Source organism: Somniosus microcephalus, chromosome 11, assembly GCF_052327205.1.
Source record: "Somniosus microcephalus isolate GS21.2 chromosome 11, FLI_Smic_1.0, whole genome shotgun sequence".
In the NCBI taxonomy this organism is placed as follows: Eukaryota; Metazoa; Chordata; class Chondrichthyes; order Squaliformes; family Somniosidae; genus Somniosus; species Somniosus microcephalus.
Window position 1 is genome coordinate 106009315 of NC_140997.1, and position 25291 is coordinate 106034605.

The following is a 25291-nucleotide window of genomic DNA, read 5'->3' on the forward strand; positions in this document are numbered from 1 at the left end:
GAGGGGAAAGTCCCAGAGGGTCCGCTCCACGATGGGAACGGTTCTCCAAGTAACGGAGAAACTATTGAAGCGATATATAAGAAAAATAGAAAAACTGCGTAAAGCTGCAGGTCGCAATGGGAACCGTGGAGAACAGCATTGGGAGCAGCGATTGGGGAGGCGCAAAGACCATAGTGCGTCGCCATTAAATAAATAAATGAATTAATTAATTAATAATCGCCAGCAACAGCGTTGGCCGCAGCGGCAGCGGCGGGAAAGCACGGGAGGCGCCATCTTAACTCGGCGGGGAAGAAAGTAAAGCGCGGGAAGCACCATTTTAGATTTTCAAGATGCCGAAGACTGGCAATATTACTGCTTTTGATAGTGATGTAGAAGATTGGACTACATATGTGGAAAGAGTGGAGGTATATTGCAAGGTGAATGAAGTAACGGATGATAAAAAGGTATCGGTACTTCTAAATCTGATGGGTGCAAGGACATGGGCTGTTATGAAACTTGATCACTCCAGCCAAACCGATGGACAAGAATTTTAAGGAGATTGTTGATACCTTACAGGAGCACTTAAACCCAACACCGCTGCTGATAGCGGAACGATTCAAATTCTTCAGGAGGAATCAGCACAAGAATGAAAGTAACACTGATTACCTCACCGAATTATGAAAGCTGTCAAAGCACTGCCAATTTGGGGCAGGACTGGTAGGTTCTCTACGAGACAAATTCGTCTGCGGTCTCCTAAGCGAAGGAACACAGGAAAGACTACTTTCTGAGAAAGATTTGACACTGGACAAGGCTTTCAGTGTGGCTGTATCATACGAAGCAGCAGCAAGAGGAGCTGCAGAGATACAGCAAAAGCCACAGGACTTCGGCACCCATGAAATGACACGGGGTTTCGAGAGATGTTATCACTGCGGCAGATCCACCCATGACCAGAAGGACTGCTGGTTCAAGGACAAAGCATGCATGCAATGCGGAAAGATGGGACACATTGCACGTGTATGCAGATCTGGAAAGAAATCCGCTGACAGTAAAAAGGTCAATAAGGAAAAGTACAAAAAGGTACAAATGATGACGGACAGTAGCTCCGAAGACCAGAAGAGCGATAGCGACTCCGGAAACAAGAGACTAAGCTGTCTCAAATTACATAATGTAATTGCCAAAGAAGATTACCAGACCATTTGGGTTACCCTCACGATAGCGGGGTCCCCAGTCAAAATGGAGCTAGATACAGGATCAGCTCTGACCGTCATGAGTCGACGGGATTACGAGCGGCTATTTCCGCATATACCTTTGAAAGACACATCCATTGTCTTGAAGACATATACGGGGCAGAAAGTATACCCCAGAGGGAAAATAAGGGTGCCTGTTGTATACAACGGCAAGGAAATACAGAAGTTGTATTTATACGTTCTGCAAGATGGTGGTCCACCGTTGTTGGGACGTGAATGGAACAGAAAGATACGTTTAGACTGGCACTCCATTCAGGCACTGACGGTGACCAGTAAGAAAAAAAACGATGATGACGTCATACCTGGACGATTAAAAGAAATCTTGGCTAACGCCAAAGAAGTGTTTCAACAGGAACTAGGAACCCTGAAAGTCGCCACCGCCTCAATAAAAGTGGAAGATGCGGCAATTCCCAAGTTTTTTAAGGCAAGGCCGGTGCCACACGCAATTCATCCAGCCGTCGAGGCAGAGCTGGAGAATTTGGAAAAAGCAGGCGTGCCATCCAAGGTAGATTGGAGCGAGTGGGCAACACCCATTGTCCCGGTCATGAAGAAAATGTTGAATAATGTTATCATTATCTGAAGAACAGAGAAAAGTTCGCATCTGTGGGGACTTCAAGGTGACTGTAAACCCAGTTCTTCACACGGTACAGTATCCTCTTCCGAGGACAGAAGATATTTTCGCCTCACTATCCGGAGGGAAATGTTTCACCAAAATTGACTTAGCACAGGCATATCTACAGATGGAGGTTGAGGAGGCCTCTAAAAAGTATCTCACGATAGACACACACAAAGGCCTGTACCAGTACAATCGACTGGTTTTCGGAGTGGCATCAGCTCCGGCTATCTGGCAAAGAGCTATGGAGCAAGTCCTGCAAGGGATTCCGGGAACTCAATGCTACATAGATGACATCCTTGTAACAGGAGAAAATGACAACGAGCACCTTGCCAACTTGGAGCAGGTGCTCACGAGGCTGAGAGAACGGGGCCTACGAGCAAATCGCCCCAAATGCGAATTTTTCCAGAAACAAATATCATATTGTGGCCATGTCATTAACGAAGAAGGGTTGCATAAGTCACCTGAAAAAATTGAAGCGGTCGTAAAGGCCCCAGTGCCTGAAAATGTCTCACAATTAAGGTCGTTCCTGAGATTAGTAAATTACTATCATAAATTTTTACCAAACTTGTCGACGGTTCTGCACCCGCTTAATGCACTGCTACAAATGGGAGTAGTTTGTAAATGGAGTGAAGACTGTAAACGTGCCTTCCATAAATGCAAAGGCTTGATCACGTCCAGGGAAGTGTTGGCTCATTACAACCCATCACTGCCAATCAGACTGGCGTGCGATGCATCCCCTTATGGTGTGGGAGCGGTATTATCGCATAGATTCCCTGATGGCTCGGAGCGGCCGATAGCTTTTGCATCACGCTCATTGAACTCAGCTGAGCGTAACTATGCCCAGATCGACAGGGAGGCACTCAGCCTGGTGTGGGGGGTGAAGAAATTCAACCATTACCTACACGGACAAAAGTTTACCTTGTTGTCTGACCATCAACCCCTCGTCTCCATATTCAACCCTAAAAAGGGCATTCCCATTATGACAGCGCAAAGGCTACAGAGGTGGTCCCTTTTCCTAGGGTCACACCAATATGACATAGAGTACAAAGGAACAAAACAGCATGGGAATGCTGAAGGGTTATCGCGCCTACCGTTGCCAATGGTGGAAGAGGCGCCTACAGTGGACCCAGTGGAGATGTTCCACTCGACCATAGTGGAATGTCTACCGGTGACAAATTCTACCATTGAAAAGGAAACGCGAAATGACCCGACTCTCTCACGAGTCTACGATTTAACGGTGAAGGGATGGCCAGCACATGGCGAACCACTGTTGCCAGCATTCTCGCAAAGAAGAGAACAGCTGTCAGTGTGCCGAGGAACCTTGATGTGTGGATCCACAGTGGTGATTCCACCCAAACTCAAGGATAGAGTGCTAAAGGAGCTTCACGAGTGGCATCTGGGTAGAGTGAAAATGAAGAACTTAGCCAGAACGTTTGTGTGGTGGCCAGGTATCGATGGAGACATCGAAGAAATGACAAAGAGCTGTCTAGGATGCCAGAAGTTCCAAAACGCCCCACCACAAGCCCCTCTACATCCATGGGAGTGGCCCTCATCTCCATGGCAAAGGGTACATATCGACTTTGCTGGTCCATTTATGGACTCAATGTTCTTAATCGCAGTGGATGCACACTCCAAGTGGCCAGAGGTAATAAAGATGTCCTCCACCACCACGGAAAAAACCATCACAGTATTAAGGACCATATTCGCCAGGAATGGGCTGCCTGAACAGATCTGTTCTGATAATGGACCGCAATTTGTATCCGAAGAATTCAGGAAGTTCTTAAAAAACAATGCGGTTAAGCCCCATACCATCCCGCCACCAATGGATTGGCTGAAAGGTTTGTCCAGACCTTCAAGAAGGCCATAAAGGCCATGGGTAATGAAGACATAAATCTACAACAAAAGGTAGATAACTTCTTGTTTGCGTACAGGAATGCAACACATGTGGTTACAAACCAAATCCCTGCCATGATGTTTTTCAATAGAAGCCTAAGATGCCGGCTGGATTTGGTCAAGCCAAACGTCAGAAGGGACGTAGAGAACCGGCAATTTCAAAGCATGAATGAAAGGCCAACTAGAACCTTCCAGATAGGTCAACCAGTTTTGGCCCGGGACTACCGTACTGAGAAATGGCAGCCTGGAACTATTTGCACACGACTAGGACCGCTGATGTATACCGTGGACATTGGAGAAAGCATAATAAGGCGCCATGCTGACCAGATCATAGAGTCGTCCGAAAAAGGACAACCTACACCACAACTCTATACGCCTAGTGATGAAGCAAAGATACCCATAGTATTTACCTCCGATCCGGTGATACTGGAACCAGATAAACCCGACACTAGCATTGAGGCCGAATCGACCTTGCCAAAAGAACCTTCTACACCACCGAGGCGTTATCCGGACTGAGTCAGGAAGCCTCCAGAGAGACTGAATTTGTAATTGATTAACTTCAACAAATGTGTATATTATTGTTCTTGTAAAAATGTTATTTAATGATTACTTAAAATGTTATGTACTATTTATCTAAAAGGGGAGGAATTGTAGTGTATGTACCTTTAAGAGGAACTATGTTTTTGAAGCCCCTGTATACTGTAGTACCAGTAGTGACCACTCAGGTATATAAGCCTGTGTAGCGTCTTGTGTTGTTAGTTCACCTCCAGACTTTGTTCAGTAAACACTTGTTAAATCAACTCCTGCATTCCGTGTCTCCATTAACACATGGATCTAACAGGGGGGGGAAATGGGGGTGGGGAAAAGGGGGTGGGGAGGGTGGGAAAGGGGGGTGGGGAGGGGGGGAAAGTGGGGTGGGGAGTGAGGGAAAGGGGGGGAGGGGGGTGAGGAGGGCAGCGACCGCGGCCCCGAACAGCAGCTCCTTCCCCGCCGGCCCATCATCGCTGCTCCTACTTCCGCGAGGCCGGGGTGACAGGAGAGAGGGGAGAAAGCTACAGAGACCCCGTGGGCGGCGTAATGCCTGAGACCCAGCCTGAGTCACCCGAGCTGAGCCCCGGGACCGGGCCGAGTGGGGGAAAGCCCAAGTCCCCGTCCGTAAATGGAGCTGAGCCCCGTGACCGGGCCGAGGGGGGGAAAGCCCGAGTCCCTGGCCGCAAACGGAGCTGAGCCCCGGGACCGGGCCGAGGGGGGGGAAAGCCCGAGACCCCAGCCGCAAACGGAGCTGAGCCCTGGGACCAGGCCGAGGGGGGGGAAAGCCTGAGTACCCGGCCGCAAACGGAGCTGAGCCACGGGACCGGGCCGAGGGGGGGGAAAGACCGAGTCTCCAGCCGCAAACGGAGCCGAGCCCCGGGACCGGTCCGAGGGGGGGAAAGCCCGAGTCTCCGGCCGCAAACGGAGCCGAGGACCGGGCCCAGTTGGCAGTGGCATCGCGCCGGGAATCCGCTCAACTCAAGGCCCAGGCTTCCCACGCTGCTAGGCCGTGGCTCCGTGCATCCAATGCAATAAAGAGAGATTGCTAAATAGTATTCAAAAGTCAATGAATTTGTTACTTTCCTTAGAGAGAGAGGGAAGAGGAGAGAGAGAGAGAGAGAAGGAGCGAATGAGGTAAAGAAAGGCAGAAAAATCAAGATGGCCGAATGAACGGCAGTTTGAAAAGATAAGCCTCACCCACAAACGCCATTACATGCCCCCCGTGAGGCAGTGCGCTCCCCGTACGATTGGTCAACCTTCACGTCACTCAATGCTAATGAGCAGAATCTTTCCCATTAGATGAGCGGAATTTTGAAAGATTTTTGGATACCGTTAGCACAATTTTTGTCTGACAGAAACGTAAATACGCTTGCGACCGTCCCGGAATCCTAAGCTTTCTTTTGATGTAACACACGTGTAGGTACGCTCTATAACTTTTGAGTGTATAGAGGACAGACAGACAGATAGAAGAGTAATAATTATATATATATAATAGACTAGCTGGGGGTGCCCGGCAGTGCCGAGGCTTTTTTGAGGGCATGTTGTTGAGAGAGAGAGAGCGAGAGACTGGGGGGAAGAGAGCGAGTGAGAGACTCGGGGGAAGAGAGAGAGTGAGAGACTGGGGGGAAGAGAGAGAGCGAGAGACTGGGGGAAGAGAGAGCGAGAGGCTGGGAGGGAAGAGAGACAGCAACTGGGGGGGAAGGGGAAGGAGAGGAAGGGGTGGGGGGAGGGGGAGTGGGAAGGGGGAGGAAGGGGAAGGGGGAGGAAGGGGGCGGGAGGGGGGGAGGGAAGGGGGGAGGGAAGGGGGGAAGCCGGGCGTTGCCAAGGCTTTTTTGTAAAACGGCAGTTTACAGGGCCGCGCGGTTTACGGCCGGCCGCTGCCGCTTCCCCGCTCTGTGTCTCAGGCCGAGCGGTTGTGAGGCCCGGCCAGAGTGACCCCAACTCACCTCCCGCTCCGGCGGGCCGGGAGCGGGATACTTTGCCGGAGCCTCACTGTGGGGGTTTATTGTGCTGGTGCTGTCGCTGTCGGTATTTAAAAAATGGCGGCGACGTTTCGGGAGGCTGCAGGATTAGGCACACCCACACATGGAATGAAACGCCCCCCGTGATGCAAGAGCGAGAGAGAGACAGGGGGGAGATGAGAGAGAGAGAGAGGGAAGGAAAGAGAGAGGGAAGGAGAGAGAGACAGAGAGAGAGAAGGAGAGAGAGACAGCGAGAGAGAGAGGGAAGGAGAGAGAGACAGAGAGAGAGAGGGAAGGAGAGGGAGAGAGAGAGGGAAGGAGAGAGAGAGAGACAGACAGAGACAGAGAGGGAAGGAGAGAGAGAGACTGGGGGGAGAGAGAGAGAGACGGGGAGAGAGAAAGTGTAGAGAGACTGGGGGGAGAGAGGGAGAGAGAGAGAGACGGGGAGATAGAGAGAGAGAGAGAGAGACTGGGGAGATAGAGAGAGCGACTGAGGGGGGAGAGAGAGAGAGAGAGAGGGAGAAACTGGGGGAGAGAGAGAGAGACACTGGGGAGAGAGAGAGAGAGACTGAGGGGGAGAGAGAGAGCAACTGGGGGGAGAGAGAGCAACTGAGGGGGCAAGAGAGAGAAACTGGGGGGGAGCGAGAGAGACGGGGAGAGAGAGAGTAGAGAGACGGGGGAGAGAGAGGAGAGAGACTGGGGAGAGAGAAAGAGAATGGGGAGATAGAGAGTGAGAGAGACTGAGGGGGAGAGAGAGAGCGACTGAGGGGGGAGAGAGAGAGAGACGGGGAGAGAGAGAGGGAGAGACTGGGGGAGAGAGAGAGACTGGGGAGATAGATAGAGAGAGACTGAGGGGGGAGAGAGAGCAACTGAGGGGGAGAGAGAGAGACTGGGGAGAGAGAGAGAGAGACGGGGAGAGAGAGAGAGAGAGAGTAGAGAGACTGGGGGAGAGAGAGGAGAGAGACTGGGGAGAGAGAGAAAGAATGGGGAGATAGAGAGAGAGAGAGAGATTGAGGGGGAGAGAGAGAGAGACTGGGGGAGAGAGACAGGGAGAGAGAGAGAGACTGGGGGAGAGAGAGAGATGGGGAAGGGAGAGAGAGACTGGGGAGAGAGAGAGAGACTGGGGAGAGAGAGAGAGAGAGAGAGCGAGTGAGAGAGAGACTGGGGGGGAGAGAGAGAGACCGGGGGGGTGGGGGGGAGAGAGAGAGAGACTGAGGGGAGAGAGGGATAGAGATGGGGAGAGAGAGAGAGAGAGACTTGGAGGGAGAGGGAGAGAGTGGAGGGAGAGGGAGAGAGTGGGGGAGAGAGAGTGAGAGACTGGGGGGAGAGAGAGATGGAGAGAGAGAGAGACTGGGGGAGAGAGAGACTGGGGGAGAGAGAGACTGGGGGAGAGGGAGAGAGAGACGGGGGAGAGAGAGAGGCTGGGGGGGAGAGAGAGAGAGAAACTGCGGGGAGAGAGAGAGCGACTGAGGGGGGAGAGAGAGAGAGACGGGGAGAGAGAGAGAGAGACGGGGAGAGAGAGAGAGAGAGAGAGATGGGGAGAGAGAGAGAGAGAGACGGGGAGAGAGAGAGAGAGTAGGGGAGGGAAAGAGAGAGAGAGACTGGGGAGATAGAGAGAGACCTGAGGGGGGAGAGAGAGAGCGACTCAGGGGGAGAGAGAGAGACCGGTAGAGAGAGAGAGAGAGACCGGGAGAGAGAGCGAGAGAGACGGGAGAGAGAGAGAGAGAGACGGGAGAGAGAGAGACTGGGGGGAGAGAGAGGAGAGAGACTGGGGGTAGAGAGAGAGAGACGGGGAGAGAGACTGGGGGAGAGACGGGGGAGAGAGAGAGAGAGACTGGGGGAGAGAGAGAGAGAGACGGGGAAGGGAGAGAGAGACTGGGGAGACATAGAGATAGATAGAGAGATGGGGAGCGAGAGAGAGATTGGGGGGAGAGAGAGACTGGAGGAGGAAGAGACTGGAGGAGAGAGAGAGACTGGGAGAGAGATACTGGAGGAGGGAGAGTCTGGAGGAGAGAGTGAGACTGGAAGACAGGGGGAGAGAGAGAGACTGGGAGATAGAGAGAGAGAGACTGAGGGGGGAGAGAGAGATGGGGAGAGAGAGAAAACTGGGGGAGAGAGAGAGAAACTGGGGGAGAGAGAGAGAGAGACTGGGAGACAGAGACAGAGATAAAGAGATGGAGAGAGAGAGGGGAAGAGGCCCAGCCCAAGTCACCCCTGCTGAGTAGGCTGGGCACAGTGAAAGCATTGATTTCTTTATGACAGCACAAAAACTGCTCTGACATCATAGCAGCTCTTCGACATCATAGTCACTCAATGCTAATGAGCAGGTAATGAGCGGAATTTTGAACGATTTTTGGATACCGTGGGCACGATTTTTGTCTGACGGAAAAGTAAATGCACCTATGACCGGTCCGTAATCGTAAGCTTTCTTTTGATGTAACACGCGTGTAGGTACGCTCTATAACTTTTGCGTGAATAGAGAACAGACAGACAGAAGAGCTCTTTTATATATATAGATAGACTAGCTGGGGGGGCCCGGCGTTGCCAAGGCTTTTTTGTAAAACAGCAGTTTACAGGGCCGCGTGGTTTACGGCTGGCCTCTGCCGCTCCCCCTCTCTGTGTCTCAGGCCGAGCGGTTGTGAGGCCCAGCCCGAGTGACTTCAACTCTGAGGGGGAGAGAGACTGGGGGAGAGAGAGAGAGAGAGACTGGGGGTTGAGAGAGAGAGAGAGACGGGGAGAGAGAGTAGACAGGCTGGGGGGAGAGAGAGGAGATAGGCTGGGGAGGGAGAGAGAGAGAGAGAATGGGGAGATAGAGAGAGAGAGAGAGAGACAGAGGGGGAGAGAGAGAGAGACTGGGGGAGAGAGCCGGGGAGAGAGAGAGAGAGAGAGACTGGGGGAGAGAGAGAGAGAGAGACGGGGAGAGAGAGAGAGAGAGAGATGGGGGGGAGGGAGAGAGAGACTGGGGAGAGAGAGAGATTGGGGAGATAGAGAGAGAGAGAGAGAGAGAGCGAGAGAGAGATTGGGGGAGAGAGAGAGACTGGAGGAGGGAGAGACTGGAGGAGACAGAGAGATGGAGAGAGAGAGAGACTGTGAGAGAGAGACTGGAGGAGGGAGAGTCTGGAGGAGAGAGAGATTGGGAGACATGGGGAGAGAGAGAGACTGGGAGAGAGAGAGAGAGCGCGAGACTGAGGGGCGAGAGAGAGAGAGACAGGGAGAGAGAGAGAGAAACTGGGGGAGAGAGAGAGAGAGAGACTGGGGGAAGAGATAGAGAGACTGGGAGACAGAGAGAGAGAGACTGGGAGACAGAGAGAGAGATAAAAAGACGGGGAGAGGGAGAGATTGGGGGAGAGAGAGAGATTGGGGGAGAGAGAGGGAGAGGGCTAGAAATTCGGTATCACCCCATTTGGAGAGGGAAGGAGAGAGAGACAGAGAGAGAGAGGGAAGGAGAGAGAGAGAGAGAGGGAAGGAGGGAGAGAGAGGGAAGGAGCGAGAGACAGAGAGAGGGAAGGAGAGAGAGACAGGGAAGGAGAGAGAGACAGAGAGAGAGGGAAGGAGAGAGAGAGAGAGGGAAAGAGAGAGAGACAGACAGAGACAGAGAGTGAAGGAGAGAGAGAGACTGGGGTGAGAGAGAGAGAGATGGGAGAGAGAAAAATAGTAGAGAGACTGGGGGGAGAGAGGGAGAGAGAGAGAGACAGGGATATAGAGAGAGAGAGAGAGACTGGGGGGAAAGAAAGAGAGACTGAGGGGGGAGAGAGAGAGCGACTGAGGGGGAGAGAGAGAGATTGGGGTAGAGAGAAACAGGGAGAGAGAGTAGAGAGACTGGGGGGGAGAGAGAGGAGAGAGACTGGGGAGAGAGATACTGGGGGAGAGAGAGAGAGACAGACCAGGGGAGAGAGAGGGAGAGAGAGAGACTGGGGGAGAGAGAGAGAGAGACGGGGAGAGAGAGAGAGGGAGAGACTGGAGGGGAGAGAGAGAGAGAGAGAGGGGAGATAGAGAGAGACTGAGGGGGAGAGAGAGAGTGACTGAGGGGGAGAGAGAGAGACTGGGGGAGAGAGAGAGAGACGGGGAGAGAGAGAGAGAGAGTAAAATTTCAAAATTTAAAGAAAATCTATATGAGATCACCAGAGATGGTGTAAACACGGCCATAGAGGATACAAATATGATCTTCCATGAGGCAGCTGTAAAAGCCGACCTCGTGAAACAGAAGAGGAAGCGTCACAAAAGACAAAATAAAAATATGAAATGGTTTGACCACGAATGCAAAAATGCCAGAAAAGACCTGAGAAAAATATCAAACCAAAAGCATCGGCAACCAAACAATCCGGACCTACGTACTAGATACAATGAAACCCTCAAAAGATATAAACACACCATTAGGAACAAAACACAAAACTATACCCACAAAATACTCGAAGAAATTGAAAACTCCACCAATCCAAAACAATTCTGGGAAATGTGGAATAACCTGAGTACAACACAATTGCAAGCATTACCAATCCAAGATGGCGACATCTGGAGAACACATTTTGAAAACCTCTACAAAGACATCCCAATAAACAAAACAAACCCAAGTCAACATCAGGTCACAGAAAAACTCCACACATTAGAAGCAACAATTAAAGACAACCAAAACCCTCTAGACTCCCCAATCACATGGAAAGAACTGGCCACAAAAACAAAATCTCTCCACCTAAAGAAAGCCTGTGGCCCAGACAACATCAAAAATGAAATGCTAAAGTTCAGCAATATGGAGATGCAGGGTGCGATACTCAAACTATTCAACATCATATTACGCTCAGGCTGTTTTCCCGATATCTGGTGCCAAGGACTAATCTCCCCCATATATAAAAGTGGAAACAAATCAGACCCAAATAACTACCGCGGCATCTGTGTCAACAGTTGTCTAGGGAAGTTATTCTGCAGTATTCTAAATAGTAGATTACTTGATTTTCTTAACAAACATAATATCCTCAGAAAAAACCAAATAGGCTTTCTTCCAAAACACCGCACCGCCGACCATATCTATACCCTTCACACCCTCATTGAAAAACATATACACCAAACAAAAAATGGGAAAATATTCGCCTGTTTCATCGACTTCAAGAAAGCCTTTGTCTCTATATGGCACGAAGGGCTCTATTATAAACTTCTTCAGTGTGGAATAGGGGGCAAAGTCTATGACCTTATTAAATCAATGTATCTGAAAAGCAAATGCGGGGTCAAAATTGGAGACAAACGCACCGATTTCTTCACCCAGAGAAGAGGCGTCCGGCAGGGCTGCAATTTGAGCCCGACCCTGTTCAACATATACATAAATGAATTAGCAGACATGCTGGAGCAAAGCGAGTCACCAGGTCTCCGTCTCCTGGATGGAGAAGTGAAGTCCCTGTTCTATGCGGACGACCTGGTTCTGCTGTCTCCCACAGAACAGGGATTACAGCAACAACTAGACCTACTCGACAAATACTGCCAAAATTGGGCTCTAACAGTAAATCTAAAGAAAACCAACATCATGATCTTTCAGAAAAGACCCAGATGTCAGGAAAAGAAATACCAGTTTACCCTCAGTGATACCACTATAGGACACACTATGAGCTACACCCTACCTTGGTCTAACTATTACAGCATCAGGGAGCTTCAGCATAGCAGTGAATGCACTAAAAGAAAAAGCCCGAAGAGCCCTATATGCAATAAAAAGAAAATTCTACAACATCCAAATCCCAATCAAAATCTGGCTCAAAATATTTGACAGCATAATCCTGCCCATTGCACTGTACGGTAGTGAAGTATGGGGCCCGCTAAATCACCAAAGCTACACTAAATGGGAAAAACACACAATAGAAGCCCTACATGCAGAAATTCTGCCGAAGCATCCTTCGCACCCAAAGAAAAACGCCAACAAACGCATTCAGAGCCGAACTAGGCAGATACCCACTGATAATAAACATCCAAAAACGAGCACTAAACTTCCTAAATCACCTCAAATCTAGCTCCCCAGACACCCTTCATTTCAAAGCCTTTCAGACCCAAGAGCTAAACCCAGAAAAGAGTCCCCTGAGTCAGCTGCTACTGAAACTAAGTACTCAGCCGGACCCTGACCAGCCCCAGACCAACACAGCCGTCCAAACACCAATCCGAGTGAACCAAATCATTAAAAAATGCAAAGAAACCTACCTGGAACATTGGAACAAAATAACCGAAAGCCAAAGCAGATTAGAATGTTACCAGGGCCCTAAAAAGAGAATATAAACTGGCAGACTACCTCACGACCATCAGAGACACAAAACAGAGACAGACCCTCACCAGGTACAGACTAAGCGACCACCAACTGGAAATTGAAAAAGGCAGATACAAGAAATCCTGGCAGCCTAGAGAGAATAGAATATGCGATCAATGTCTGGCTGGCGAGGTTGAAACAGAAATGCATTTCCTCCTAAAATGCGAAAAATTCAACACATCAAGAAACATATTATTCAACAAGCTAAGCCAAACAACCCCAGATTTCAAGGAATTGGATGATCTGTCAAAATTGAGATTAGTCCTAGGAGAAGGAGACAGACCATACCTTGGGGCCAAATATGTAACAACATGTCACAACCTGAGGACTGTTTAAAAGTAAGACTGTTTAAAATTAATATTGAACGTACCAAATGAAGTAGAAAGACTGTTTAAAATTAATATTGTTTAAAAGTAATATTGTATGTACCCAACAAATGTCAAATCGATTGACACCTACAGAATGTTGGAAAACTGTACCTTTTTGCTATGTAAGCTTTGGCAATATGGTTCTCTGTAAACTTTCATGCCAATAAAGCATTTGAACTGAACTGAACTGAGTAGAGAGACTGGGGGAGAGAGAGGAGAGAGACTGGGGAGAGAGAGAGAGAATGGGGAGAGAGAGAGAGAATGGGGAGATAGAGATAGAGAGAGAGAGAGAGACTGAGGGGGGGAGAGTGGCTGAGGGGTGAGAGAGAGAGAGAGACGGGGAGATAGAGAGAGGGAGAGACTGGGGAGATAGAGAGAGAGAGACTGAGGGGGGAGAAAGAGAGCGACTGAGGGGGAGAGAGGGAGACTGGGGGAGAGAGAGAGATATGGGGAGAGAAAGAGGGAGAGTAGAGAGACTGGGGGAGAGAGAGTAGAGAGACTGGGGAAAGAGAGAGAGAGAATGGGGAGAGAGAGAGAGAGAGAGAGAGAGACTGAGGGGGAGAGAGAGAGGGACTGGGGAGAGAGACGGGGAGAGAGAGAGAGATGGGCGAAGGGAGAGAGAGACTGGGGAGAGAGAGAGACTGGGGAGATAGAGAGAGAGAGCGAGAGAGAGACTGGGGGGGAGAGAGAGAGACCGGGGGGTGGGGGAGAGAGAGAGACCGGGGGTTGGGGGAGTGAGAGAGAGAGACTGAGGGGAAAGAGAGAGAGATGGGGAGAGAGAGAGACTAGCGGGGAGAGGGAGAGAGTGGAGGGAGAGGGAGAGAGTGGGGGAGAGAGAGAGAGAGAGACTGGGGGGAGAGGGAGAGATTTGGGGAGAGAGACAGAGAGACTGGGGAGTCCGCCTTACAGAAAATGAAAAAAAATCAAGGACTAATTAATAGAAAGAACTGTAACCAAGTAGTATTAGCATTTATAGACAACTGAGATGATCTTTTTTTCCCACATTTAGACACGACAAACACATATCATTCTTTAACATATCATAGTAAAAGATCAAGCTTAACTTGAAATCCTTATATATTTCGACCTGGAATATCCAAGGTCTATGCTCTTCGGTGCTCGACGTGAAGAGTAGGACCCCAGAGTTCATAGATGAAACTAAAGATCTAGATATTATCATTTTACAGGAAACTTGGTATAAAGGGAAAGGACACACTGGCCGTCCCCAAGGGTACACAGAGCTGGTGGTCCCCTCCAATAAATTACCAGGAGTAACCCAAGGCAGAGACTCCGGAGGCATATTGATTTGTTTTAAAACAGAGCTTAAGAATTACATCAAATTTATAAAAAAGGGTGAAAACCACATGTGGCTCAAAATTGAGAGGGAGATTATCTCTAACACCCAAGATGTTTTCATTTGCGCACTCTATAACCCCCCAATGGAATCCCCGTACTTTAAAGAGGACACCTTCTCCAACATTGTGGGGGAAATTATCCAATACCAGGCCCAGGGGAACGTGTTGATCTGTGGTGACCTCAATTCAAGAACTGGCGAAGAACCAGACTTCACCAATAATCAGGGAAACAATTACATATTCGGGAATAACCACTTTGATATCCCTTCCCTTCCATACAGGCATAACTGCGACAAGCAGACAAATACCAACGGAAAACAGCTCCTGCAGCTCTGTCGAAGCCTGGGTCTGTACATTGTCAATGGTAGGTTCATAGGAGACCTCCTAGGAAGATCGACCTATTGCTCACCTCTTGGCTGCAGCACTGCAGACTATATGATTACGGATTTGGACCCATCCTCTTTCAGAGCATTCACAGTCAAACCACAAACAACACTGTCAGACCACAGTCAAATTACCATGTAGCTTAAACAGACAGAAACAACCAACACAGAAACACAACCCAGTAAACTGTACAACACCAAAAAATCGTACAGATGGGCCAAAAACAGCATGGAAAAATACCAGAAAGCAATTAGCAATGAATCAACTCAAGCTCTATTGGATACCTTTCTGGATAACATATACACTCACAATAAAAAAGGCGTAAACCGGGCAGTGATTAACCTAAACAATATTTTTGATAATTTGGCAACAAGGTCAAACTTGAAAGCTCGCAAGAACAAACCCAAAACAAAAAACTATGAAAAATGGTTTGACCCAGATTGACATAACATGAGGAAAAAACTTAGAAGAATATCAAACCAAAAACACAGACATCCAGAAAATGAGGAATTATGCCTTACTTATTGTCAGACACTAACACAATACAGAAACACACTCAGAACCAAAAGAGAGCAATATATTAAGAATACACTCAGCTCCATTGAGGAATCCATTGATTCCAATTGTTTCCGGGACAACTGGAACACATTACACAAAAAACAACACGATGAATTGGCCATTCAAAATGGAGACACATGGGAAAACCACTTTGAAAAATTACACCAGAAAAACACACTAAGGCCAGAGCAACACCAAATATGCAAAAAACTGGAAAAGCTCGAAATGGCCATAAAAGATAACCAAAACCCGCTAGACACCATAATAACAGAAAAAGAACTTTTTGAAAAACTCAAGGACCTGCAACCAGGAAAAGCTTGCGGGGCAGACGGCATACTAAGCGAGATGATTAAACACACAGACGATAAAATGAAACTGGCTATCCTAAAACTCTTCAACTTGGTTCTGAGTGTCGGTTACTTTCCTGATACCTGGAACAAAGGGCTCATAATGCCCATATACAAAAGTAGGGACAATGTCGACCCAAATAACTATCGAGGCATCTGTGTAAACAGTAACCTGGGGAAGGTATTCTGTAGCATCATAAACAAAAGACTTATAAACTTCCTTGAGGAGCACAATGTCTTGAGTAAAAGCCAAATTGGATTCCTGCCAAACTATAGAACATCAGATCATATCTTCACCCTACAGACCCTAATTGACAAACACGTTCATCAAAACAAAAGCAAAATCTACGCATGCTTTATACATTTCCAGAAGGCTTTCGACTCCATCTGGCATGACGGTTTATTCCTGAAACTTATCGAAAGTGGGGTAGGGGGAAAAACATATGATGTAATTAAATCAATGTATACAAACAACAAATGTGCAGTTAAAATTGGAGACAAACAAACAAAATACTTCCCACAGGGGTGGGGGGTGATGCAGGGCTCGCCTATCTCACCGACACTCTTTAATATTTACATAAATGAATTGGCAAAACTACTTGAACAATCTACAGTACCCGGCCTTACCCTATATGAATCCAAAGTTAAATTCCTCCTCTATGCAGACGACCTGGCTCTGCTGTCACCAACTAAGGAGGGTCTACAGCAGAACCTGGATCTGCTGGAGTCGTACTGCCAGACATGAGCCCTGACAATAAATCCCCAAAAACCAAAGTCCTTGTGTTCCAGCAAAGATCCAGACATCAGGGACCCAAAATAAATTTCACCGTAGGAACAACCAAAATTGAACAAACCACTAACTACACATACTTGGGCTTAAAAATCAGTTCTACGGGAAATTTCAAACTGGCTGTGAATGAACTGAAAGAGAAAGCAAGAAGGGCTTTCTATGCCATTAAAAAATCAATCCAAATAGAAATCCCAATTAGCATTTGGCTCAAAATTTTCAAATCAGTAATTGAACCAATTGCACTCTATGGCAGTGAGGTGTGGGGACTGCTAACACAATAGGAATTTGCAAAATGGGACAAACACCCACTTGAGATCCTACATGCAGAATTCTGTAAAAGTATCCTCCGGACTCAAAGGAAAACCGTAAACAATGCCTGCAGGGCAGAACTAGGCCAATATCCATTAATAATCACTATCCAAAAAAGAGCCACCAAATTTTGGAAACACCTAGAAATGAGCAACCCCCAATGCTATCATTACGAAGCCCTGAAATGCCAAGAGAGGACCATAAAGAAGAATACCCTCAGTCAACTAGTCCTGGGACTCAGTGAAGTAACTACTAACACTACTAACAATAACCAGCCCCAGGACAGTGACAGCGTAACACAAAGAATTCGACCCAATACAATCGTCGCTAAGCAAAAGGAAAAATATCTGTCATATTGGGCAGAAACAACAAAAACCCAAAGCAAACTCAATTGCTACTTGGCCCTAAACAGACAATACAACATGGCTGATTACCTGACCATGGTAAAGGATAGCAAACTGAGAAAAACTTTGACAATGTACAGACTTAATGAACATAACCTGGCGATTGAATAACGTAGACACAGACAGACCCGGCTACCAAGAGAGGACAGGATATGCTCTCACTGCAGTCAGGGAGTGGTGGAGACAGAGATGCACTTCCTCACAGCTTGTAGAAAATATCAGGGCATAAGGGAGAATTTCAACCCAAAATTCACAAAAATATGCCCGGAATTCAGAAATTTGAATGACGACCAAAAACTCCCATACCTACTAGAGGAAGAGAGAAATTGCGTAACACTAGCGGCACACTTTGTTACAGCTTGCCATAAACAGAGGGACAACCACTAAATATAAGAAAAGAGTATGTATAAATTATATGAAAGTATATTTATACACTCAGGGATATATCTCTTTATACACTGTATGGACAGATCTGTATTTTTGTGGACAAACATGAATGTTTTCCGATGATTTGGCAACATAAAATGTAACTTGTCATGCCAGTAAAGCGATTTGAATTGAATTGAATTGAAATGAATTGACTGGGGGAGAGAAAGACTGGAGGGGAGAGAGAGAGAGACGGGGGGAGAAAGAGACTGGGGGGAGAGAGAGAGACTGGGGGGAGAGAGAGAGACTGGGGGGGAGAGAGAGAGACTGGGGGGAAAGAGTGAGACTGGGGGGGAGAGAGAGAGACTGGTGGGGAGAGAGAGAGACTGGGGGGGAGAGAGAGAGACTGGGGGGAGAGAGAGAGACTGGGGGGAGAGAGAGAGACGGGGGGGAGAGAGACTGGGGGAGAGAGAGAGGTGGGGGAGAGAGAGAGACTGGTGGGAGAGAGAGAGAGAGACTGAGGGAGAGAGAGAGACGGGGAGAGAGAGAGAGAGAGAGAATGGGGAGATAGAGAGAGAGAGACTGAGGGGGAGAGAGAGAGACTAGGGGAGAGAGAGAGACTGGGAGAGAGAGAGAGACTGGGAGAGAGAGAGAGACTGGGAGAGAGAGAGAGAGACGGGAGAGAGAGAGAGAAAGTAGAGAGACTGGGGGTGAGAGAGACTGGGGGAGAGAGACTGGGGAGAGAGAGAGAGAGACTGGGGAGAGAAAGAGACTGGGGCAGAGAGACGGGGAGAGAGAGAGAGACTGGGGAAGAGAGAGAGAGACAGGGGAAGGGAGAGAGAGACTGAGGGGAGAGGGAGATAGAGAGACTGGGAGACAGAGAGAGAGAGATAGAGAGACGGGGAGCGAGAGAGCGACTGGGGGGAGAGAGAGAGAGAGACTGGAGGAGAGAGAGAGATGGAGAGAGACGAAATAGAGAAGAGAGGAAGAGGTCCGGCCCGAGTCACCCCAGCTGAGTAGGCTGGGCACAGTGAAAGCATTGATTTCTTTATGACAGCACAAAAACTGCTCTGACATCATAGCAGCTCTTCGACATCATAGTCACTCAATGCTAATGAGCAGATAATGGGCGGAATTTTGAACGTTTTTTGGCTACCGTCAGCACAACTTTTGTGTCACCGCAACGTAAATATGCTTATGACCACTCCGGAATCGTAAGCTTTCTTTTGATGTAACACACGTGTAGGTACGCTCTATAACTTTTGCGTGTATAGAGAACAGACAGACAGACAGAAGAGGTCTTTTATATATATACTAGCTGGGGAGCTCCGCGTTGCGAGGGCAATTTTGGGGCGCTTGGTCTCCCTGCCCCTGTGTGTCCCCCCTCTCCCTGTCATGTCCTCTCCCTCCCCTCCTCTGTCTCCCTCCCCTCGCCCACCACCCCACCACTCCCCCGCTCCCCTCTGTCCCTCTCTCCGGCCCCTCCCTCTGCCTAGCACCTGAGGTCCAGCTGGGGCAGTCGGGAGAGCAGGAGGCCAGTAACTGGTGAGTTTAAAAGCTCACCTTTCGCGGGCTTTTTCTTTCACAGCTGGTGCAGTCGGGAGAGCAGGAGGCCAGTAACTGGTGAGTTTAAAAGCTCACCTTTCGCGGGCTTTTTCTTTCACAGCTGGTGCAGTCGGGAGAGCAGGAGGCCAGTAACTGGTGAGTTTAAAAGCTCACCTTTCGCGGGCTTTTTCTTTCACAGCTGGTGCAGTCGGGAGAGCAGGAGGCCAGTAACTGGTGAGTTTAAAAGCTCACCTTTCGCGGGCTTTTTCTTTCACAGCTGGTGCAGTCGGGAGAGCAGGAGGCCAGTAACTGGTGAGTTTAAAATAAAAGCTCACCTTTCGGGGCTTTTTCTTTCACAGCTGGGGCAGTCGGGAGAGCAGGAGGCCAGTAACTGGTGAGTTTAAAAGCTCACCTTTCGCGGGCTTTTTCTTTCACAGCTGGTGCAGTCGGGAGAGCAGGAGGCCAGTAACTGGTGAGTTTAAAAGCTCACCTTTCGCGGGCTTTTTCTTTCACAGCTGGTGCAGTCGGGAGAGCAGGAGGCCAGTAACTGGTGAGTTTAAAAGCTCACCTTTCGCGGGCTTTTTCTTTCACAGCTGGTGCAGTCGGGAGAGCAGGAGGCCAGTAACTCTTATATAGGTGGAGCTGTTGCTAAACCCGAAACACTACAGTGTAGTGTCTCCCACCCTTCCACCTCCTCTAACCTTTTAGGGGTTAGGGGAAGTTGAAAAGGTAGGTTCAATTTATTTTATTTCAGGAGCCTAACCTAGGTGGAAAAGGTTCCAGGACAGGAGGCGGCAGTGAAAATACAACACCAGAAAACAGGTAGGTGACTGGTTGGTGAGTACTTTCACAAACTTATTCTAAGTAGAATTCAATAATTAAGCTAAATCGTAGTAAATAAAAGGGTATTGTAAGGGTTAAGTCATGGAAGGGCAGCTCGGACCCGTGTCATGCTCCTCCTGTGCCATGTGGGAAATCAGGGACACTGTCCCTGACAACTATGTGTGCAGGAAGTGTGTCCAGCTGCAGCTCCTAGCGGACCGCATGGCGGCGCTGGAGCTGCGAATGGACTCACTCTGGAGCATACGCGATGCTGAGGATGTTGTGGATAGCACATTCAGTGAGTTGGTCACACCGCAGGTAAAGGCTAGCTCAGACAGTAAATGGGTGACCAAAAGGCAGGGTAAAGGCAGGAAGGTAGTGCAGGAGTCACCTGCGGTCATCTCCCTCCAAAACAGGTTTACCGTTTTGGGTACTGTTGGGGGAGATGACTTATCAGGGGAAGGCACCAGCAGCCAGGTTCAGGGCACCATGACTGGCTCTGCTGCACAGAAGGGCGGGAAAAAGAGGGATAGGGCTATAGTGATAGGGGATTCAATTGTAAGGGGGATAGATAGGAGTTTCTGTGGCCGAGACCGAGACTCCAAGATGGTATGTTGCCTCCCTGGTGCAAGGGTCAAGGATGTCTCGGAGCGGGTGCAGAGCATTCTGAAGGGGGAGGGGGATCAGCCAGTTGTCGTGGTACATGTAGGTACCAACGATGTAGGTAAAAAGAGGGAGGAGGTCCTACAAGCTGAATTTAGGGAGTTAGGAGCTAAATTGAAAAGTAGGACCTCAAAGGTAGTAATCTCTGGATTGCTACCAGTGCCACGAGCTAATAAGTTTAGAGAGAGTAAGATAGATAAGCTAAATACGTGGCTTGAGCAGTGGTGCAAGGGAGAGGGATTTATATTCTTGAGGCATTGGAACCAGTTCTTGGGGAGGAGTGACCTGTACCAAGGGGACGGTCTACACCTGAACTGTGAGGGAGCCGATGTCCTCGGGGTAATATTTTCTAGGGCGGTTCGGGAGGATTTAAACTAATTTGGCAGGGGGATGGGAACCTAGGTAGTGGAAAAGAGGGAAGTCATATGAAGTTAGAAATAGATGGTAGAAAGGTGAGAAGCAATAAGCAAAGGAGAGAAACACAAAGGGCCAAACTAATTCATAATGAGAGTGTGAAAAAAGCAAGCCTGAAGGCTTTGTATCTTAATGCTAGAAGCATTAGGAACAAGGTGGATGAATTAGTTGTGGAAATAGAGGTAAACAAGTATGATTTGATTGGGATTACAGAAACGTGGCTGCAGGGTGGGCAAGGCTGGGAACTTAACATCCAGGGATATACAATATTTAGGAAGGATCGGCAAAAAGGTAGGGGAGGTGGGGTAGCATTGCTGGTAAAGGAGGGGATTAATGCAATGGAAAGGAAGGATATTAACTCGGATGAAACGGAATCTGTATGGGTAGAAATGAGAAATAGCAAGGGGAGGAAAACGTTAGTGGGTGTGATATATAGGCCTCCAAATAGGCCTCCAAATAGTAATATGGAGGTGAGGGAAGGCATAAAAAGGGAAATTAGAGAAGCGTGCGATAAGAGCACAGCTGTCATCATGGGTGACTTTAATTTACATATTGATTGGACTACCCAAATTAGTAAAAATTCTGAGGAGGAGGAATTCCTGGAATGTTTTCGGGACGGTTATCTGGACCAATATGTCGAGGAGCCGACTCGAGATCAGGCCATTTTAGACTGGGTATTGTGCAATGAGAAGGGACTTATCAGCAATCTTCTTGTACGAGGCCCCTTGGGTCAGAGCGATCATAATATGATCGAGCTCTCAGTCGAGATGGAGAGTGAGGAAATTGAATCAGAGACTAAGGTCCAGAACTTAAATAAAGGGAATTACGAGGGTATGAGACGGGAATTGGGTAAGATTGATTGGGTGGTGTTTCTGGGGGGATTGACAGTGGATAGACAATGGCAAGCATTCAAAGATAGAATGGAAGAATTCCAGAACATGTTTATACCGGTTTGGCATAAAAATAAACCTAAAAAGGTGACTCAACCGTGGATAACGAGGGAAATTAGGGACAGCATAAAATCAAAAAAAAGGGCATATCAACTGGCAAAAAAAAAGCACCAGACCGGAAGATTGGGGGCAGTACAGGATACAGCAAAAGAGGACAAAGGGATTAATCAGGAAGGGGAAAATAGAATACGAAAGTAAACTTGCAGCAAACATAAAGACAGACTGCAAAAGCTTTTACGGTATATCAGGAGGAAAAGACTGGTAAAATCCCAAGTCGGCCCCTTGCAGTCCGATTCGGGAGAATATATAATGGAGAATAAGGAAATGGCAGACCAATTAAACTCATACTTTGGTTCTGTATTCACAAAGGAGGACACAAATAACCTCCCAGGAATATCGGCAAACATAGGGACTAATGAGAGGGAGGAGCTGACAGAAATTAGTATCTCTAGGGATATGGTGTTGGGTAAGTTGAGGGGACTGAAGGCCGACAAATCCCCGGGGCCTGATAAACTACATCCTAGGGTACTTAACGAGGTGGCCCTGGAGATAGCAGATGCTCTAAGGATCATCTTCCGGAACTCCATTTACTCGGGAACAGTACCCGTGGATTGGAGGGTAGCTAATGTTACCCCAATATTTAAAAAGGGGGGTAGAGAGAAAGCAGGGAATTATAGACCAGTAAGCCTTACATCGGTTGTGGGCAAAATGCTAGAGTCCATTATTAAGGATAAAATAGCGGAGCACTTGACAAATGGGGAAAGGATCGGACAGAGTCAACATGGATTTACAAAGGGTAAATCGTGTTTGACTAATCTGCTGGAATTTTTTGAGGAAGTAACTGGTAAAATAGATGGGGGAGAGCCAGTGGATGTGGTGTACCTTGACTTCCAGAAAGCCTTCGATAAGGTTCCACACAAAAGATTATCATGCAAAATTAAGGCTCATGGGATTGGGGGCAAAGTATTAACGTGGATAGAGAACTGGCTGGCGGATAGAAAACAGAGAGTTGGAATAAACGGCTCGTTTTCGGAGTGGCAGGCAGTGACCAGCGGGGTGCCGCAAGGATCTGTCCTGGGACCCCAGCTGTTCACAATATATATAAATGATCTGGATCAGGGAATTGGATGCAATATTTCCAAATTCGCTGACGACACTAAACTAGGAGGAGGGGTGGGCTCTGATGAGGATGTCAGGAGGCTACAGTGCGATTTGGACAGGTTGGGGGAATGGGCGGATACGTGGCAGATGCACTATAATGTGGATAAATGCGAGGTTATCCACTTTGGGGGTAAAAACAGGAGGGTAGATTATTATCTAAATGGCAATAGATTGGGAGATGGGGAAGTGCAGAGGGACCTGGGTGTTCTTGTGCACCAGTCACTGAAGGAGAGCATGCAGGTGCAACAGGTGATTAAGAAGGCAAATGGTATGTTGGCCTTCATATCAAGGGGGTTCGAGTATAGGAATAGGGATACCTTACTACAGCTGTACAAGGTGCTGGTGAGACCGCATCTGGAGTATTGTGTACAGTTTTGGTCGCCCCATCTGCGGAAGGATGTTCTTGCCATGGAAAGAGTGCAACGGCGATTCACCAGGCTGATACCTGGAATGGCGGGAATGACCTACGAAGAGAGATTAAATAGTTTGGGCTTGTACTCACTGGAGTTTAGAAGATTGAGAGGGGATCTCATCGAAACATATAAAATTATGGCAGGCCTGGACAGGCTGAATTCAGAGAGAATGTTTCCAATGGCCGGGGAGAACAGAACCAGGGGCCACAGTCTAAAAATAGCGGGCAAATCATTTAAAACAGAGATGAGGAAGAATTTCTTCACTCAAAGAGTGGTGAGCCTGTGGAATTCCCTGCCACAGAGGGCTGTGAAGGCTAATTCAATAAATATTTTCAAGAGAGAATTGGATATATTTCTGAAGGCTAAGGGGATTAAGGGTTACGGAGAAAAGGCGGGGACGGGGTACTGAACTGGTAAGATCAGCTATGATCTCAGACGAAGATCAGCCATGATCTCATTGAATGGCGGAGCAGGCTCGAAGGGCCGAATGGCCTACTCCTGCTCCTATCTCTATGTTTCTATGTTCCGATAGCTGGAATGCTGAGCGGCGGCCGGCGCCGGGAGCGGGCTCTCGCGGGCGGCGCATGCGCGGTCAGTGCGGGCGGCACATGCGCGGTCTGTGCGGGCGGCGCATGCGCGGTCTGTGCGGGCGGCGCATGCGCGGTCTGTGCGGGCGGCGTCAGTGCGGGCAGCGCATGCGCGGTCAGTGCGGGCGGCGCAAGCCCCCCGCGATTTCCCGAGGCTCTCCCCCGCACCCCCCCGTGATTTCCCAAGGCTCTCCCCCCCGCGATTTCCCGAGGCTCTCCCCCCCCGCGATTTCCCGAGGCACTCCTCCCCCGCGATTTCCCGAGGCTCTCCCCCCCCAGCAATTTCCCGAGGCTCTCCCCCCCCCCGCAATTTCCCGAGGCTCTCCCCCCCCTATTAAATTGTTATTTAATTCCCTAACACATCATTAAAATATTTACCTTAGTTCCCTAACACACAGAAAGTGTGGGGGAAAAATTGTGAAAAATCAAGATGGCGGCCACTCACCTCGGTTCAGAAGGATAAGGCCCGCACACACGCACCGATTGGTCGACCGGTCAGGTCACCGAAGCGTAGGATTGGTCAATCGTCGAGTCACTCGACACTCAACTGTAGGAAGGAAGCCGCCGTCCGATTGGTGGACCTCGACGTCACACAGTCGCTAATGAGATGCTAATGAGCGGAACGCTGAACGTTTTTGGGATACCGCGGGTGGGATTTTTGTCCGGCCGAAACGTAAATACGCCTATGACCGGTCCGGAATCGTAAGCTTTCTTTTGAGGCGACGTGCGCGTCGGTACGCTCTGTAACGTATAGAGAACGGACAGACAGACATCGGGACAGACAGAAGAGCCGCTTTATATATATAGATAGACTTGCTGGGGGGGCCCGGCGTTGCCAAGGCTTTTTTGTAAAACAGCAGTTTACAGGGCCGCACGGTTTACGGCCGGCCGCTGCCACTCCTCCGCTCTGTGCCTCGGGCCGAGCGGTTGTGAGGCCCGGCCCGAGTGACCCCAACTCTGAGGGGAAGAGAGAGAGACTGGGGGGGAGAGAGAGAGAGAGACGGGGGAGAGAGAGTAGAGAGACTGGAGGGAGAGAGAGGAGAGTGTCTGGGGAGAGAGAGAGAGAATGGGGTGATAGATAGAGAGAGAGACTGAGGGGGAGAGAGAGAGAGACTGGGGGAGAGAGATGGGGAGAGAAAGAGAGAGAGACTGGGGGAGAGAGAGAGAGAGACAGGGAAGGGAGCGAGAGACTGGGGAGAGAGAGAGACTGGGGAGATAGAGAGAGAGAGAGAGAGAGCGCGAGAGAGAGATTGGGGGAGAGAGAGAGAGACTGGAGGAAGGAGGGACTGGAGGAGAGAGAGAGATGGAGAGAGGGAGTGACTGTGAGAGAGAGACTGGAGGAGGGAGAGTC

At 48.9% G+C, this 25291-nt stretch overlaps 1 protein-coding gene across 1 annotated transcript in view; it reads left to right on the plus strand.

Moving 5' to 3' along the window:
- The window catches only part of mrps25 (mitochondrial ribosomal protein S25), a 142761-nt gene that overhangs the window by 927 nt on the left and 116543 nt on the right, over positions 1 to 25291 (plus strand). The gene's annotated exons all lie outside the window — the stretch shown is intronic.